This window comes from Lepidochelys kempii, chromosome 5, assembly GCF_965140285.1.
Source record: "Lepidochelys kempii isolate rLepKem1 chromosome 5, rLepKem1.hap1, whole genome shotgun sequence".
In the NCBI taxonomy this organism is placed as follows: domain Eukaryota; kingdom Metazoa; phylum Chordata; order Testudines; family Cheloniidae; genus Lepidochelys; species Lepidochelys kempii.
In genome coordinates this window covers 38,623,876-38,644,651 of record NC_136384.1, presented here as the reverse complement: position 1 = coordinate 38,644,651, position 20,776 = coordinate 38,623,876, and positions in this window count along the sequence as shown.

Sequence of the window (20,776 nt, the reverse complement as noted above, 5' to 3'; positions counted from 1 at the left end):
TTTTTGACTGCCGCTGCACAGTGGATTTTTTCAGAGAACTATCCACAATGACTCCAAGATCTCTTTCTTGAGTGGTAACAGCTAATTTAGACCCCATCATTTCATATGTATAGTTGGGATTATGCTTTCCAGTGTGCATTACTTTGCATTTATCAACACTGAATTTCATCTGCCATTTTGTTGCCCAGTCACCCTGTTTTGTAGCTTTTCGCAGACTGCCTGGGTCTTAACTATCTTTAGTAATTTTGTGTCATCTGCAAATTTTGGCACCTCACTGTTTACCCCTTTTTCCAGATCATTTGTGAATATGTTAAATATGACTAGTCCCAGAACAGATCCCTGGGGGACACCACTGTTTACCTCTCTCCATTCTGAAAATGGACCGTTTATACCTATCCTTTGTTTTAACCAGTTACCAATCCAGGAGAGCACCTTCCTTCTTATCCTATGGCAGCTTACTTTGCGTAAGAGCCTTTGGTGAGGGACCTGGTCAAAGGCTTTCTGAAAATCTAAGTACACTATATCCACTGGATCCCCTTGGTCCAAATGCTTATTGACCCCTCAAAAAATTCTAGTAGATTGGTGAGGCATGATTTCCTTTTACTAAAACCACGTTGACTATTCCTCAATAAATTATGTTCATCTATATGTCTGATAATATTGTTCTTTATTATAGTTTCAACCAGTTTGCCCAGTACTGAAGTCAGGTTTACAGGCCTGTGATTGCCAGGATCACCTCTGGAGCCCTTTTTAAAAATTGGTGTCACATTAGCTCTCCTCCAGTCATCTGGTACAGAAGCTGATTTAAATGATAGGTTACAGACTACAGTTAGTAGTTCTGCAATTTCACATCTCAGTTCCTTCAGAACTCTTGGGTGAATACCATCTGGTCCTGATGACTTATTGCTATTTAATTTATCAATTTGTTCCAAAACCTCCTCTAATGATGCCTTAATCTGGGACAGTTCCTCAGATCTGTCATCTAAAAAGAATGGCTCAGGTTTGGGAATCTCCCTCATATCCTCAGCTGTGAAGACCGATGCAAAGAATTCATTTAGTTTCTCCGCAATGGCCTTATCTTCCTTGAGTACTCCTTTAGCACCTCGATTGTCCAGTGGCCCCACTGGTTGTTTAGCAGGCTTCCTGCTTTTGATATACTTTAAAAAAAATTGGAACTGGATTACCAAGAGTAAGGGAAGGCAGCAGCCGGGCTGGTCCTGAGGTAGGAGGAAGGCTAGAACAGGATGAGAACATGGCCGGGTGCAGGGCAGTATCTGGGCTGGAGCAGGGCTTGGAGAGACAAGCACAGGGAGGCAGAGAGTCCATGGCCATGTGCATGTGCATTGAACAGCCAGTAAGCTGCTGCTGTTCGGTTTAAGAAATGGCCTGCTGGCTTCCTCAGCCAGTCGGGCAGGGTGGTCCATCAGGCAGCCTAGCTGACTCATTAGGGCATCAGAAGTAATGAGCAGTTGCCACTGGCCAAACTGGACAGTCTCTACGCAAAAGAATAAATGGACACAAATCTGACATCAGGAATCATAACATTCAAAAACTGGTAGGAGAACACTTCAATGTCTCTGGCCACTCAGTGAAAGATTTAAGGGTGGCAATTTTGCAACAGGTTTCAGAGTAACAGCCGTGTTAGTCTGTATTCGCAAAATTAAAAGGAGTACTTGTGGCACCTTAGAGACTAACCAATTTATTTGAGCATAAGCTTTCGTGAGCTCACGAAAGCTTATGCTCAAATAAATTGGTTAGTCTCTAAGGTGCCACAAGTACTCCTTTTAATTTTGCAACAGAAAAGCTTCAAAAACAGACTCCAACGAGAAACTGCTGAGCTTGAATTAATATGCAAACTAGATACCATTAACTTGGGTTTGAATAGAGACTGGGAGTGGCTGGGTCATTACACATATTGAATCTATTTCCTTAAGTTAATTATCCTCTCACCTTCTTGTCAACTGTCTAAATGGGCCATCTTGATTATCACTACAAAAGTCTTTTTTTTCCTCCTGCTGATAATAGCTCATCTTAACTAATTAGCCTTTTACAGTTTGTATGGCAACTTCCACCTTCTCTGTATGTGTGTGTGTATATATAGATCATCTTATATGTTCCATTCTGTGCATCTGATGAAGTGGGCTGTAGCCCACGAAAGCTCATGCTCTAATAAATTGGTTAGTCTCTACGGTGCCACAAGTCCTCCTGTTCTTTTTGCGGATACAGACTAACACAGCTGCTCCTCTGAAACCTTACTCCTGACAGAGACCTTGCATGCTTTACATTGTTTTACATGCTCAAAGGAGGCATAGCAGGACTTAGAATAAGACTTAACTATACCTTTGCTAGCCTGTCTGCCAGTAACTACTGTGACTACTGAGTTCTTTTCTGTATAACAAAGTAAGTCCAGGTATCTTTGTTAAAACAAATCCCTCCATTGTGTGTGAGGCCAGACACTATATGTTTTTCCATCTGCATACCATACCATGGCATTGAAGTGTCTCACATTTTTATTCTCTGTCACGCATGTAATGACTGCAAAATGTGTAACATGCTATACGTGGTGCAGGATTGCTCAGACACCAATAGCTGGGGGTCTGGGCTGGGTCACATAATGATATTATTCCGAGGCTGAAAATTTCAGTTCCTTGTTAATAAGGTGGAAGAACTTCCCTTACATATTATATAGAATGCTAAATAATGACCATTCAACAACAAAACTGTTTGAGTAACTGTCAGAGCACACGTTAAAATATCCATTCTACCTGTGGATTAGGTACATAGACTTTGGGATATCTGCATGTTTGAACATGCATCTGTTTTAGGCCACAAATCTCTTTGCTGCTGAAACAAATAATGGATCCCCATTTAAAAGTGTAGCTACAGTATAAGAGCTGGCATGCTGATTCAGAACTGAAAAACAGCAATTTAATCTTTTGAATACTCCTAGTTGTTCTTTTCTGTCAGTGTGTATATAGTCTACATATATCACGCACCTACCTAACTGTTTAAATATATTTCCCCCTACTCGTGGACTAAGAAAACACAATTAGAATTGATTATGTAATGAAGTTTTTTCCTCCTTTAGCTATACTAAATAGAAAACATAATGTTAAGAAAGAAACTTTTCTATGGATGAGGCATTTGATGATGTTACAGGCTATAAAGTACCAATGTACCTATAAAGTCACCAAATATTAACATTTTCACAAAACACGTATTGGCACCTACTTGATATGTGCAGAGACTTAGGCTTTTGTTGATACACCAACATTCATAATTACATGTGAATTATAATTTTCTTAAGACAAGCATGCATGGGTTTAGAACTGCAAACACCTGTGTGTGTGAAGCTTATATGAATATATAAATGAGTAGTGCCAGTCTTAGTTATTTCTGCTGATAAATATTCAGGAAGTCCTCAAAAATGGTTTGGGGTTTTAGTAGGGCCTCAACTTGGACATCCCTTGTGTGAACCCAGACCTGTGCATGCATTTTTTGATTTCCTCACCACTAGCAACCCCCACCCAATGACAATTCTATCACCTGCATCGACAAAGGGTAGAATCTTTCCGCTGGAAATGTGAGTATTAGTGCACTGAACACAGTCAGAGTGAGATGATAAAGCTCCCACATACCTCATTTTGGGACATACATATTTCCCTTTAATTGTTCTAATCTTCTTTTACAACTGCTGCACATGTAGCACTTGTCTAGAGGCTGATCAAGTGCAGATACTGCTTATTGAAGCACTAGATGGCACTTCATTATTACTTGCTAGAGACTGTGCTTATTAATAAAATAACAGTAATAAGAAGACCAATTTTGCAAATTTAGATGCCTCCATAAAAGTACACAAGTACTAATTTAAGCATCTTTGGGCACCAGAATTTTTAAAATAGAACCCACAACTTTTTCCCTCTAGATTTAGTGTGTCTGCTGGTCTGACTAGCAAATAATCTAGCAGATTTCTCCCAAACTCAAGCTGTTCTGAAAGATATTGCCTAAAGATACCAAACAAACTTTATGATGTTTAAACAAATAATCCATATCAAATTAAATCTCGGTGGCAATAAGTAACTTGAGAAATCTGTAATCTGCTGTAAACCTTTCTCTTTCTATGCCCTTATTATTTACTGTAAAATGTACAGTTTTAATGGATGTACATGTTTCTTTATAGACAGGTGGTTGTGGTTTGCTACATCTTGAAAGAACCACTTTGTTAGACTATACAGATATAGATGCAGTTTTCTTTTATTGTGCCATGTACTTCACAGTAGTAGGTGCTGTAAAATAATGCATAAACCTCAATATTAACTGAATAAATTAATAGTTCCTTTAATTTCCTTTCAGTATATCAGCCGGCAGTTGGATGGGCAGGAATTTTGAAACCCATAGAACTCTTCAGATTTAGTAATCTCATCATGAACAAGAACACCAGTACCCTACATGTCAGGAGTAAAAGTGTAAGTGGGATCCTTTATTTTTACCTTTCTATTTGTTTTCATATGTGTTCTCATTCCTAATGTTTTGCCATTATCTGTATATTTTTTGTTAGCCTATGGAACAAAGTCCCTTTCTATTGTGAAAGCACCTGTGATAAGACCTCTGTTAACCTTCTCCAATTCTCGTACTTAGTGCTATCTCAATTGTACAGAGCTAAGATTATTTTGGTAGTTCTAAGAGTTCTTTTGAATAAGAACTTTTTCCAGAAAGAATTTATGTGCATTAATATTCAAAAGTATGGGAAGTTTCCTGAGCGTCCATGAAACAGTCAGCTAGTAGGGTCCCAGGAGGTGTACGGGTCAAAAAAGGAGAAAAAAAGTGTGAACTTGCAAGTAAAGTGATCTCTTCAGTACATGCATAACTTTGTGAAAAGGCAGCTGTACAGATTAGACTTGATCTGCAAATATTTATGATATGCCCAGCACTTTAGGGCGCATGGGAGTTGATAATGCTTTTTACAGCATTGTACAGTAAATACTTCTAAATGAACAGTGATAATATGCCAATACTGTACATATGTGTTTGGATGACGAGGCATGCTTTACTTTCTCACCCTTTATTTTTTTGTTTATTTTTGACTTTATCCCTCCTGTATCTGTCTCATAATATTCAAGACTACTAATGAAATATAGACTATCTTCTGCACCCATATCTTTTTTAAAGACAGTAACAGAACAATGGTAACATGCAGTATTTAGAGACCTCTGCATCAGTGGTTTTGCCTGTCAGGGATGGAGGATAGCGGACTTTCTAATATAGTGCTTGTATTTGAGGCTTCAGAATGTGCCCTTTTCTTTAATCAGCCAAGTGCATTTAAGAGACCACCTAGTACATGGAGATGTGGAAAGGAAAGCTTTCTACACATCAGAAGTCATATCATCAGAACAAAGGAAGACAGACACAGTTCCCTTGATGTTCACTCTTAAGTTTTGATTACTTTTCCCTCCTCAGATAAACAGTCTTCTCTCTCTTTCTATAATGTTGCCATTTAAATTTTAAGGGAATAAACCCGAGTGAATATATTCATAGAGGAAAGAGGCAGGAGTTTGGTAATCCTTCTGGTTAGTGTGCCGTGTCCATTCATTTCATAACTAGTTTAATGTAGCTTGTCTGGGAAGTCAACGAAACAGGCTGTTACTGCTATTGGATTGAACGAGGGCATGTGAAAATTCTAAGGCTGTGTGAAAGAACCACTATAATATTAAATCTTGAAATTTGAGGTTCTCGAACATTAGTTTAATGAGATTTGACCAAATTTTGGTCAAAGATCTGGAGAATTTCTATGTCTCATGTAAATAGAACTGTTTTAGAGCAAGTGTGTCAGCTTTCATTCAAACTATGATCCTACTTTGGTACAAAAACATCTGTCATTTAAATTTTGGGAAAGTGACATTTTGCAAGCTTTGTGAACGTTACTATTGTATTGAGACATTCACAAAACTTTTGCCCCAGAGAATGGTCTCCACTATTCTTCCTATTAATGTAAAATCCTAGTACATCCTGCCATGTGAACAGTATCTAAATTCTGCCATCTTGCAGCTATTAATTTTCTTCTAACTGGGCACATGAAACACTAAGTAACAAATGAAAAGAATCAACAGAAGCTGTGACCTTTGAGAGATTATTTTAAGCAAAAATGTAGCTTGCTGTTTTTGTTTCCCTTGCATATTGCTAGTGGAAAAATATTTTTTAAATAAAATGTCTGTTTTAACAAGAATGGCTTTGGGAAAGCATTTCATTATATTTGTTGGGTACAGCCAAAGGTTTTGTCTATCCACTGATGCTGATATCAGACTTTCCACAACTTCTACTCTTGTCAGTTTGATTGAACTGGAGTTATCAGGGTTACCCACAGGCTTCCAAATATCACTGTCAGATCAAATATTTTATTGTGTAATAAGTAGCTGCAAATGCATAACAAAAAGTTCCTCCAGTTAATTAAATGAGATTTAAGAGGAGGATTATCACCTCAGTGAGAGGGGAAAATGACATTTATCCTTTTAGGTCATTATCTTTTTATCAGAGATAGGTTTTTGTGATTCTAGGATTTCAGCTTCATCTGTAATCTATATCTTGTTTCATTGGCTTCAGAATGTCATTGCACATACATTAGCCCATAAAGAAGAGAATCCTGTCAATGTGTGTCTGGAATATTTTTGTTTTTGCTTTTCTACCAAATGTTGAGGCAGTTAAGCATATCAAAACCTAGTTGTGAATCTAGCCTGAAGATGCTCTAAAGCTTATTTGTTTTACTACTTTGCCTGGCTTGCCTCACATCTCTCAGTCTGTAGAATAATACAGATTAGAGGTAGAAAAGACATTGATCACCTTTTCAGTCACTCTACTCATACAATATTTGAGTGATCTGTCCAAAGCAGCTTAAAATTACTCAAGTTATGGTGCTTCTGCCATTTCCCAAATTCACAGTCCATTTTGATCAATTTTTTGGCCAGAGGGTTTTAAAATTGGTCAGTTTCATGTTTTCAGATGTTTACTTCTGAAATTTCATGGTGTTGTAACGGTGGGGGTTCCAACCCAAAAGGGGGTTGTGAGGGTCACAAAGATGATATGGGGGGGTTGCAGAATTGACATCCTCACTTCTGTGCTGCCTTCAGAGGTGGGCTGTGAAGTGAGTAGCTGTAGAGCTTACTGCATCTGGGGGAAATTCCAAGAAGTGGAGGTGGCTCTGATCTTCCCTGTGCTGCTGGGAGAGCGCCCCCCCCCCCAGGGCTGGGGAGGGACAGGACTTCCTTTTCCCCTGCACAGCCACTGGGAGCCTTCAGAGCTGGCAGCAACCAGGGAGCTTCCTGCAGTTGGGTCTGATCTCTCTCCCCCGCCCTGAGCAGCTGTGCAGAGAAACCTCAGTACTTGCTGTAATGGGCAAATGCTGCTGCATGCTCCAATCGCATCTAGATATGTCAGCAGCAGACCGCATGTAAAGTCCTAGAAGTGCTCCAAAAGCATTTTTAACCCATAAAAAATCACATAAAAGGAATCTTTTCTACAGTGTATCAAAATTCTGTAGGAATAATCTATCAGAATATTGCCAAACTTCACAAAATGTCTGACCCATGCCTCAAATTGTAAAGATGAATTTATTGGTGAGAGATTAGTGATAGGGACAAAAGATGCAGGAGTTGAATGACAATGCTCAGAGAGCTCCCGCAAACGTTACCAAGAGCTATAGACGTGCAAAGATTGAGAACAAATTCACATCCAAATGCAGAGCATAAATGGAGCAGATGCAGATTATTCACCAACCAACACAAGGAAAGCTTGAAAATTCGGGGGAAAAATATACCAAACTCTGATCAAAAGCAAGTGCACAAACACAATACAGAGGCAATAAACAAAATACCAAGGAAGACCGAACAGTTTGCAAACAACCTATGCGCTCCAAATTAGAGAGATAAGGTGAGTGTGGTAATATCTTTTATTGGACCAACTTTTGTTGATGAAAGAGACAAGCTTGTGAACTACACAGAGCTCTCCCACAGGTCTGGAAAAGGTATTCAGAGTGATCCAGACCTGTGTAGCTCAAAAGCTTGTCTCTCTCATTGACGGAAGTTGGCCCAATAAAAGATATTACCTCACCCACCTTGTCTCTGTAATATCCTGGTACCAACACAGCTACACAACAGTGCAAATAAGTGAAAATTCTTTATCCGAATCATTTAGGGCTAGATTTTCAGTCCTTAATAGGCTATGCAGGGAAGTAACAAGGAAGTAAAAATCTCCTTTACTCTCATGCTCAATTCTACTCAGATTTTTGTCTTGCAGTGACAAGGACAGCTAACCTGATGCTCCCCTCTGAGTGAGTGCTCAGAGGGTGGGAAGCCCCCTGGCTTTGCTTCCTCTGCTTACCAGCCAGAGTGGCTGGTCAGAGGCACTGGAGAGAGCAAGCTGCTCCTTGAAAAGGGGTAGGGTCACTTACTGTTCCCCCAGAACAAGAGGGGAAACAGAAGAGGAATTTTGACGGAGTCACAATTCAATCTCTGGGATACTCCTGGGACAATGTATCTATGTAAATTTACAATCTAGCCATAAGTAAATACTTACTTACAAAAACTGATACATTAGCAGACATGTGAACCATTCACCTACATATTTTCAATATGTAATGGTCACTTTGGATGAGCTATTACCAGCAGGATAGTGAGTCTGTGTGTGTGGTTTTTGGGAGGGGGGTGAGGGGGTGAGAGAACCTGGATTTGTGCAGGAAATGGCCCAACTTTATTATCATGCACATTGTGTAAAGAGTTGTCACTTTGGATGGGCTATCACCAGCAGGAGAGTGAATTTGTGTGGGGGGGTGGAGGGTGAGAAAACCTGGATTTGTGCTGGAAATGGCCCACCTGATGATCACTTTAGATAAGCTATTACCAGCAGGACAGTGGGGTGGGAGGAGGTATTTTTTCATATTCTCTGTGTATAAATAAAGTCTGCTGCAGTTTCCACGGTATGCATCCGATGAAGTGAGCTGTAGCTCACGAAAGCTCATGCTCAAATAAATTGGTTAGTCTCTAAGGTGCCACAAGTTCTCCTTTTCTTTTTGCGAATACAGACTAACACGGCTGTTACTCTGAAACCTGTCATATTTTCAATAGAGATTCATAATGAATAGCTTGACCAGCTCTAGTTTTGGATTATTTCTAGGGTGACCAGATGTCCTGTTTTTATAGGGACAGTCCCATTTTTGGGGACTTTTTCTTATATAGGTGCCTATTACTCCCCACCTCCTGTCCCGTTTTTTCACAGTTGCTATCTGGTCACCCTAATATTTCCAAGTCTGATACCTCCCTCATTCTTGAGAAATAATTGCCAGTGTTTTGGTAAATTCATTATCTAACTTCCTTAGTTGTAAGGACTAAAAATCCTGTATTAACAAGAACAGATTGCATTGCTTGTGGCCCATATGCTGTCCCTTCCCCCAACACCTAACCCCAAACACGCTGTGCAGTTTGAAAAGAATCAAATTGACAGGGAAAAATCAGTGCCTCGCTATAGCTAACTGCAGGGACAACTGAGGTGCCCCCTCCATCTTTGAAGCCACCTTTCCCCCCTTTTGTCAGTTTCGGTGAATGAGGGGCATCAGACAGATTTTAAGCAGCATGCTCTCAGATCCAGAATAGCAGCTGATGCACAGGAAATGGCTGGAAAAAAAGTGTGTTTTCCCTGAAGCATCTTTAACTACTTTTGCATGTCCTCTGACTCTTCCACAGAGGCAGCCAGGGGCTGACAGCCTATGACCTCAATAGGAATATTGCCTGAGTAAGGATGGCAGGATCTGATGCATGGTAAATTGATATTTAAAGTCTGTGTTAACATACAGGAACAGTAGAATTTAAGTGCTTTCATTGCATTGCCATGTGTACATTACAATTCCTGCTACAGTGAAGTTCATCTCTGCAGGGAAAAAATATATAGCAAAAGGCTTTTTTGAGGAAGTGGTTGAGATCTAGTTCAAGTTTCTTTCCTCCAGCTCTGTCTTGGATCCCCTCCAATCTGTCTTCTACCTTCTCCAAACTATGGCAATTGCTCTCACTAAGGTGTAGCCTGGGATTAATTTGGGATGCCAAGTGCACCTGTCACAAAGAACAGGTTCTTTATTCAGGCAACTGCTTAGCGTTAATTAAGAAAATGAGATTGGTGAAGCACACACAGAAACTTTGAGCTTCAGTTAACATAAATATAATTGAAATAATAGAAAAATCAGTATATATAAGAATAAGTATAGTCAAGTGGTTTCCTGCATTGTTCATACTTACAATCTTACATGGCACACACTTAAAGCCTTATGTAGACCATCCAAAACAAAGATGGAAGAAAGAGTCAGTGGAGCATACCACAAGAGGAAGGTGCTGGGCAAGGCTTCCTACCTGGTTGCCCCTTGTCACGCTCTGAGTCCCAACTAGAGATGAGTGTGACCACCTCTTTTTTCATTTCACCCATATATGTCCATGACCACATATGACTGAGTCTCAACCCTCTATTCATATTTGATATTCCAGGAGACCAATTTTAGGGTTCCAGTTGTCCGTATGTGGTATTCTGGTTGACCATAATTACACTTCTGACAGTTAACCCAACTGTTCATGTCAGTCCCTTTCCCAATAGCTTTGATATGTCAGTGCGCTTATCTCTTATTGCAAAAAGACCTTAAGATGCTACTCTGTTTGTGGTTTATCTGTTAGTAGAGCAATACATAATATAAATATCATAGGATACCTATTGCCAAATTTTAAAACCTTCAGTCAAGCCCATAATACTCAGGCTAGCTTAAACCAACTGCCAACTTCTACAGGGCCTCACTCAAAACACTTAATGCCTAATGCTTATTACCTGTAGCCAAGCCTACTTTACTACATGTATTTTGGTTCTGCTGCTTCTTGTTATAGCTTCAATAACTTCAAATATTATTTCTATAAGCATGCTTAACAGATTATATTTTACCCAAAGCTATATACCCTCTAAGATCAGGTCAGGGGTCAACAAAGGTAACCAACTATCTTTTCCTGGATGAATATCAGGACCTATTCTCCATTCTTTTGATCTTTGATCTCTAATATTTTTGATGCTGTCAATCACACACTCTTTCTTGAAAACTTCTCCTCTTATGGCTTTCATGACTCCATCTCCTGGTTCAGCTACTACCTGTCATTGTTCCTTCAACATATGTTTGTAGGTCTTCTTCCTTCCCTATCCATGTCTCCATGTGATTCCCACATTACCTCGTCTTTTACCCCCTCCATCCTTTTTCACCAATTCATGTAGCTATAACTACCATCTTTACATTGGTGACCCTCAGATCTGCCCTTATGCCTTTGTCTCATTTCAGCCTCTCTCTCTGATATTCTGCCCTGTATACCTCACTGCCAATGTACATTTAACTTGGCCAAAACTGAGTTCCTGATTTCCTCCAAAACCATCTTCATTCCACTCACCTTCTCTGTCACGGATGACATCACTGTTATATTCCTTGTTGTTTGTTTTTCATTACAATAGTGTCTAGAGGACCTAATTGAAATTGGGGGTACCATTACAGTCTGCCCTGTACAAACACATGTTAAGGGACTGGCCTTGCCCAATAGGTCAGTGGCAGAGCTAGGAATAGAAACAGAATCTCCTGACCACTAGATCTCATTGTCATCCCCACCAGTCTAACAGTTATCCTTTTTCTTTCTGTCCAGATAGCCAAAACCATCATCAAAATCTCCCATCTTGATTATTCCCATCCCTTCTCTAGTTTCTTTGACACAAGTATCATTCCACTCTAAACCATTCAAATTCCACAGTCTCCCTTGCCTATTGCTTTGACTATATCATCGCTCAAAAGAACCTTGCCCTAACTCCCCTGTTTCATTACATCAGGTTTAAGCTGGTGGTCTTCACTTCCCTGAACTTTCTCATCACTGTCCCTTCTACTTTTCCACTCTTGTCAATTACTGCAACAACCTGCTAGTCTTGTCAATCCATTAGTCAGCCAGCCTCTTCACACAATCTTCCATGCTTTTCCTCACATATGAGACACCCTCCCTGAAGTAATCCATATGGTGCCTGTGCTCCCTATCTTGCTCTTCCTTTAAATCCTTCCTTGAGACCAACCTTTCATTTGACACCCATAAGAAACTGGCTGACACACATTGACTACAGTGAGGAGTGTATGGCATGTGCTTGATTTGCAGTAGTTGAGTGTGGGGAGTAAATGAAGTTGTTAAACTTGCTTGCATCCCTCTCCCCACCATCATATGTCACTTGTCATTTTAAATAGTAATCATGGAATTGTACAAGTGTAGGACTGGAAGGGACACTGAGAGGTCTTCTAGTCCACTCCCCTGCATTCAAAGCAGGACTAAGTAGTATTTAAACCATCCCTGACAGGTGTTTGTCAAACGTGCTCTTAAAAATCTCCAAAGACAGAGATTCCACAACCTCCTAGGCAATTTATTTCAGTGCTCAATGACCCTGACAGTTAGGAAGACTTTCCTAATGTCCAACCTAAACCGCCCTTGCTGCAGTTTAAGTCCCTCGCTTCAGTGGTTAAGAACAGTTTTTCTCCGTCCTCCTTGTAACAACCTTTTATGTACTTGAAAAGTGTTATCATTCCCTCCCCCCTCAGTCTTCTCTTCTCCAGACTTAATAAATCCCATTTTTTCAATCTTCCCTCATAGGTCATGTTTTCTAGACCTTTAATCATTTTTGTTGCTCTTCTCTGGACTTTTTCCAATTAATCTATATCTTTCATGAAATGTGGCACTCAGAACTAGACACAATACTCCAGTTGACTCCTAATCAGTGCAGAGTAGAGTGGACAAATTACTTCTCTTGTCTTGCTTACAGCATTCCTTCTAATACACCTCAGAATGCTGTTTGCACTCGCTCATTCTCTCTCTCGTGTGCTCTCTCTCTCTTTTTTTAACAACAGTGTTGCACTCTCGACTCGTACTGAGCTTGTAATCCACTCTGACCCCCAGATCCCTTTCTGCAGTACTCCTTCCAAGGCAGTCGTTTCCTATTTTGTATGTGTGCAACTGATTGTTCCTTCCTAAGTGGAGTACTTTGCATTTGTCCTTATTGTCCTACCCTCCAAAGCACTTGCAACCCCTCCCAGCTTGGTATTGTCCACAAATTTATAAGTGTACTCTCGTGCCATTATCTAAATCTTTGATGAAGATATCGAACAGAACCTGACCCAGGACTGATCCATTCAGGAGCCCACTTGATATGCCCTTCCAGCTTGACTGTGAACGACTGATAACTACTCTTTGGGAATGGTTTTCCAACTAGTTATGCCCCCACCTTATAAGAGCTCCATTTAGGGCAATCTCTTCAGGGCAAGGGATATGTTTTATAGATTGTGCAATGGCTAGATCAATGGCCTCTGAGCCTAATAAGATCCTCAGCATTATTGCAATATATACGTTAGTCGCCTTCAGTAGACAGCTCTATCAGTCTCCTTGATTCAGGATGTAGTCTAATGGGCCACACTTACTCCTCTGAGTCAGCAGTAATTAAGTGGCAGCTCCCGGCAGAATTTCAATACCTGCTAATAGAGTGGCCACTGGAGGATCTTGTTACAAGTGGACGTATTTAATTCATAACAATGGGATATTGAGACTTAAGTGCTAAATTGTGCCTTTAGTCCATACTCTGGTTAAGCAACCTCTTCACTCAAAAATTTAATCATGTTCAAATTCTATTTTAGGTAACTGAATTAGCTATTGCGATAGTGACTAGTCAGTGGGGATGAGGGTTAGCATTGTCACCAAACATTGTGTGTGTAAACCTGGCTGAATTGTGTAGTGAACCTAAGCCCATAGAAAGGAGGTGAGGCAGTGCTGTGTGCATGCCTTAATTAAGGTGCAACCTAAACTCTGGTGTCTATGGTAGAGCCCTGGCTCTGCCCCACCCGCAGTTGTCCCCTATGGGGTTTCTAGTATTGCTCTCCAGTGTTGCAGCCTGATGGTTCTTGGATGCTGGGAGTGTACAGACAGCGTTTGTGCCTGACCACTTTGCACAATGGGATGAAAATAGAATATGTCCGTTTATGCCTTGATGCGTCCTCTCCACCCTCTGTGCTTCAGTGCAGGACTAGACACAAGCTGTCCTAAAACTTTCATATGAAAAGTATATATTCTCTACAATTAGCTTTTAATGTGGAGCTGACAGACGTGCAGATCACGTGTCTGCATTGGCTAAAAACCATATTAAATGCTCCCAAAAAATTTGTTAACACAAATTCAAGGTTGCCCAGTGATGTCTTGTGCCATTACATAATGTAGAGAGTGGCTAAACTTAAATCTCCGAAAACTCTGACATTGTGTTTGAGTTAGGCAGTGTTTTGGACTGCACTGTTGGAAAAGAAGAGTTCTAGCAACGCAAATGTAAACCTTGGAAACCAGGAAATACAGAGATTATAAAGTACATGCCTCTCTACAACACAGCCTTAACTGTTCCCTGTGCAGCTGTTAATACCAATAGGAATGGTCAAGTGAAGATGGTGCAAACATTAACAAATTACCAAGGGAAGTGATGGATTATCCATCTCTTGATGTCTTCAAATTAAGACTGAATGCCTTTCTGGAAGATGTACCTTAGTCAAACACGTGTTGTTAGGCTCAATACAGGCATAACTAGTTGAAATTCTATAGCCTGTATGATATAGGTGGTCAGACAACATAATATAATGATCTCTTCTGGCTTTAAAATCCATGAATCTATAATTAGATATGAGGAAGGAGCAAAAGAATGTGCCATTGTTTGTGCTGTGTTCCAGAGATTTGAATTGCAGTGTTCACCTACATGCACTCCAGCTGTGTTAGATGTAGCTGTATTGAATGGCAGCGGGATTAGTTGGAGCAGCTTGGCAGAGCTGTGACTATGATATGAGGAGAGGTGCACGAGGGATCAAATATACCTCATTCAGACTGAATTTTGCAGTCTGTTTCGGTAGAGGTGTGCAAGATTGTTGTTTTGTCATGGGGATTGTCAGCAACTTGGTAGCATCCATGACTGTGATCTCCAGGGCATAGTAAGAGGTAAGAGAGGGCAATATCTCAGAAGGAATCCTCAGGGAATGGTTGAAGGGGTGGTAATGGTTAGCAAGTCTGGGGTGAGTTGTGTGGAGATGGCTCAGTATTTGAGTGTAGGCTGCTCTTGTTTGCAATGCCTAAACCCAAGTTCTGCCTCATCAAAGAGAAGGTGTTAGACTTGGTTCTACAGTGCTTGTGTGTTCTGTTCCCAAAGTGCCCTGTATTATCTGTAAGGGGAGAGTGCTAGTGTGTGGTGTTGGTGTGCTGGGGTGTCATTCAGTGAGGACGTGATATCCTGTACCCCATAAGACAGCCTGTACCCCATGTTTACCAATTTTATATGGTTACGATATGTTTTGCATAAAGTATGCCTTGTGAGGTATCATTTGAAAACTCATAATTAACTGAACATCACTGTCCTGTTAAAATGTGTGTGTCAACATTGTATATGGAGCTATGAGATATTGCTATATGTGTATCACTGAAATATGCTGTAGTTCTGGGTAGTGCCCTCAGACCATTTTCTCAAAGACACACTTGCGTGCCAGCAAGGTGCTAAAGAGGCATTGCCTACAGTAACTCCTCACTTAATGTTGTAGTTATGTTCCTGAAAAATGCGACTTTAAGCAGAACGATGTTAAACGAATCCAGTTTCCCCATAAGAATTAATGTAAATGGGGGGGTTAGGTTCCAGGGAAATTTTTTTCACCAGACAAAAGACTACATAGACACAAAAACACACACAATATAAGTTTTAAACAAACAATTTAATACTGGTACACAGTGATAATGATTGTGAAGCTTGGTTGAGGTAGTGAAGTCAGAGGGTGGGATATTTCCCAGGGAATGCCTTACTGCTAAATGATGAACTAGCAATTGGCTGAGCCCTCAAGGGTTAACTCGTTGTTAATGTAGCCTCACACTCTACAAGGCAGCACGAATGGAGGGAGGGGAGACAGCATGGCAGACAGAGACACACACAGTGTGTGTGTGTGTGAGAGATGCACATTTCCCCTTTAAGTATGCTGACCCCACTCTTAAATACACTGCCTTGTTAAGTAGCTCAGCAAGCTCAGACCGCAGCTGCTGCCAGGAAGCTTCTTCCCTCCTGAGCCCTGTCGTATGTCCCCCTGCTCTATGGAAGATGTGGTAAGCAGGGTGCAGGGGGAGGGGGACATCCTGACATTAACACCCCTCCCCCCCCCCTCGCACAGCAAGCAGGAGGCTCTGGAAGTAGCTCCAAGGCAGAGGGCAGGAGCAGCACATGGCAGTGGGGGGAGGGACAGCGGAACTGCCGGCAATTGGTAGCCTGCTGAGTGGCTGCCTGCACAGGGAACTTAGGGGAGTGGGGAGCTGATGGGGGGGCTGACAGTCCACCCTGGTTCCAAGCCCCCACCAGCTAGCTGCAATGGGCTGCTCTTCCTGCAAGCAGTGGACAAAGCAGGAGGCAGCAAAACGATGTTAGAAGGGAGCATTGCACAACTCTAAACGAGCATGTTCTCTAATTGATCAGCAATGTAACAATGAAACAAGGTTAACCGTGATGACTTTAAGTGAGGAGTTACTGTACTTAATTGGACATTCACCAGCAGGGGGGAAAGGTATAAACAAAGTATTTACAGGACAGAAAGACAGCTTTCAGGACATGTAGATACTGGGACTGCTGACCCCATGACCCAGCAAAGACTTTTACAGTACAAACAGTCAAAATATAAGACGGGGCGGGGGAAAGGCCTCTGGCCACCTTTCCACTTTCCATGATATCAACAAATACTGACCTAAGAGTAGTGGTCCCAGGCTGGAAAAGAAGCAGGCTGTGAAATATATTGCAGCTGATGGTGAGACAACCTATTTCACTTTTAGAACTATTAGCCTTGGTAAAATTTAGAAATTATATTGCTGTTTTATGTTTTTATTTCTTTTGTAACCAATTCTGACTTTGAAGCCTTATCACTTGTAAATCACTTAAAATCTATCTTTCTTTAGTTAATAAACTTGTTTGTTGTTTTATCTAAACCAGTGTATTTGAATTGAAGAGTTTGGGAAGTTTCCACTTGAAGCAATAAGGGTGATGCATATTCATTACCCTTATTTGGAATGATGGACTAATTATTGAGCTTGTATAGTCCAGTGGGCTACTGAATGGTGCAAGACGCACACCTCTGGAAGGCAATGCTGGGACTGAGGATATGTGGGTGTTGCCTTGTATCTATTCATGGATGGCTAGGCATAACGTTCATGTACTCCACTGGGAGTGACTGCCTGCTGGTGGCTGTGAGTGAACAATGCCTGGAGGGCTTTGCTGTTCAGTAGCCAAGGAGTGTAAAAGGCACCCCAGGTTTGCAGAGAAAAGGGGACAGAGCAGTTCAGATTGCACCCTAAAGAATGTCACAAAGGGGCAGTTAAGGGTGTGTGGTGGGGATGGTGTGTACTTAATTTCATATTTTCTGATTTTCAGAGGTTTAAGTTTAGCTACTCTCCACATTCTGGAAGGCTACTAGGCATCACTGTGCAACCTTAACTCATTTGTAATGTTTTGGGGCATTTTAATTGCCTTAGTGTGTGTGTGTGGGTGTGTTAAATAGTTAAATAAATAATAAACCTTAGTGTGTGGCGGCGAGTTAAATAAATTCTCATCACCCCTAGGTATCACAACCCAGCTCTCCCTCTCCACTACCTCTGGCTCCTTGGCAATGATTATGCTGGCTAGTCCTTGGTTAGTCCCTTCACTGCCCATACCTCATCTCCCTGTCTCCCATCTCTCTCCCTGTTCAGCACAATCTGGTTCTTCCTCATCCACAGGGGGAGATGGGTGTTGGCATAGACCCTTAAGTTGAATGGGTCTATCTTAGACCACCCGTAATCTAGTTTTTCACCCTTGCATTCCATTGAAACTGCTCTCAACAAAAGACTCTGTAGCCAAAACTCAAAACCAGTACTCCATCCTCATCTTCCTTGATCTGTCAGCTGCCTTTGACACAGTCAACCACTTTCTTCTCCTTAGCTTCTATGACTCTGTCCTCTCCTAATTCTCCTCCTACCTCTTCTCTAATCACTCCTGCAGTATGTCTTTTGGAGAATCCTCCTTATCTCCCCTCCAGTGTTCTGGCCCAGGTCCCCTTCTCTTTTTCCTCTATACCTTATATACGGTAACGTCCTCCACAAACACAAGTTCAGTTACCACCCCCATGCAGATGACTCACAGCTCTACCTCTCCAATCCAGACCCTCTCTCCTTTTGTCCAAGCTAAAATCTCTGCATCTCTCTGACATCCCTTCATGGATGTCTAGCTAGGGTGACCATACATCCTGTTTTGGCTGGGATGGTCCCTTTTTTAAGCTCTGTCCCTACTGTCCTGACTTTTTTCTCCAAAAGGAAGCATTTGTTCCATTTGCTTTTGCAGACTTGATTAGTTGGCAAACAGGACAAATGACCACTTTTGTCAAAAAAGTGGGGCGTGGTGCAGACGGGGTGAGTGGAGAGGTCAGCCCCCCACAGAGGGGAGGAAGGCTTGGGGGGACACCAGCATTCTAGCATGTGGGGCTCCCACAGGGTTCCAGCAATGGGCAACAACATTGGGGGGGGGAAGGGGCTCAGGAGAGTGGCTGGGGGTGTCCCTTTTTCTTTTTGGGAAATATGGACTTCCTATGTCTAGCGGTCAACTCAAGGTCAACATGGCTAAAATGGAGCTCTGTAACCTGGGCATCTTCTTCAACTTGAACTCTCTTTTGATTCTCACATCCATACTATATCCAGATCGTACCTATTCTTTCTGCATAACATCTCCAAGATATGGTCTGTCCTATCCCTCCACATGGCTAAAACTCGAGTCCAGGCTTTCATCATCTCAATTACTGCAGCATCCTTTGCTGTCTGTGACACATGCAGCCTTGCCCCACTCGTATCCCACTCAGAATGTTGCCCCAAAGATCATTTTCTTTGCTCATCACTTTGCTCATGTTATCCCTCTCTTTGCATCCCTCCATTGGCTCCCCTTCTATATTGCATCAAACACGAGTTGCTTGACTTCATTTTTAAGGCCCTTCACAACATATCTCCACCCTACCTACCATCTCTTTCAGTATCAAGAGTTTGATTCCCAAATTTGATTGGGCCATGATGTCAGCCTCCATTGCCTGACTGTTAAATTTTCAATTGGGCACCTTTCTGCTTTCTCCTATGCTGCCCCCCTTGCTTGGAGAGTGCTCCATATAAACATCTGCAAAGCCCTTCATTTTTTTCCTTCAAAACTCTTCTCAATGCTCTTCATTGTTGTGATGCCTACAAAAAAAACTTAACAATGCTTAAGCTATTGGTATGCTGAAACCACCACTCATCATGCTGACCAATATAGTTTCATAGTTGACTTGTATTCCCCTGGCTGTCTGTGTTCATCACTTGTCTATTATGTTATATTTAGATTGTAGGCCCTTTGGGTGTGGGACTGCTTTCTTGTTTTGTATTTGTACAGCACCTAACACAATAGCAATACAAATAATAATTGGGAACTGGGAAGAGGATGCAGGAAGAGTACAGGGACTAGCATGGAGTTAGTGGGGACATGTTTTGAAGGGATAAAGACAGATAATTCCCCCCAGCCCCATTGCACAGCTCTGACCCCTCCTTTCCATTCCACCCTTCATTGCATGGTTCCAGCACCCCCATACTTCCATTCGCTGCCTCTCTTCCTCCCCAAATGCTCAGACTCCCTCACCACTCCTCACTGCTTGGACACTGCTTCCCAGTTGAATGCCTCCAACATTCCCTTCATCACTCCTGCTGCTTCAAGCCCACACGGCAGGATCAACCTTCTCTTTTGTCACTCTATACCCCGTGGTGAGCTTGGCAGGGCCGTGCTGAGGAGGGAAGGTGATGGGGCCCTGGGTAGTGTATTTATCAGCTGGAAGTGGAAAGGGGCTGGGGCAGTTGACTGGAGATGCAGAGATTCTTCCCCTAATCTGGGCATAGAGTATGGGGCTCTACCCATCCACCTGCAACGTAGGCCGCTGAGAGAGGTGTGAAGTGTCCCAGTCATCTCAATGAGATGTTCTCAGATGAATGAGAGCACCCCATGGAGATACATATAGCCCAAAACAATAGCTCTGAGAGCTACAAACTGCTCCATTCTTCTCAGAGGGTGTTTGTATCTTCCCTTCCAGGGTTTCAGCATTTGTGGGTCAGTCCCACATACTGAGCATGCCCATTCTCAGTTCCTCACCCTGGTCTTAGCACTGTTTGCTCGGAGCAAGCCACAGGTGTGCATGTTCTCAGCTTCCAACTACAATCTCAGTGCTGAATATTACTTCAGGCACAAACATGCCCATTCGCAGCTCCCCACCCCTTTTCAGCTCTGTATACCTGTGCCATGGTTGGAACAAGCTCACTCCAAACTCTCCATCCTGCTTTCATCGTTGTGGTGTTGTATTAATTTAGATGGACTATATTGGCCCAAAGAGCCAGTCAAAGGTGTTAACATAACCCAGTCATTGTTTCAACATTAAACAGTGTTAACCAAGGTTCAGGATTTGGTATACAGAGACCTCAGCCCAGCAAACATACCATAAAATGCTTTTAATCCTTTATTAAATATTCAGAAAAAGAAAAACAGAGCACATGAAATGTAAAATATTAAGCAAGGCTTCCATTTCAACAACATTCCTTGTTCTCTTTCCCTTTAGATGGAGAGAGTCTTTAGAAAGAAAACCCCTCTTGTTTCACAGTCTCTTAGGTGGTACCAA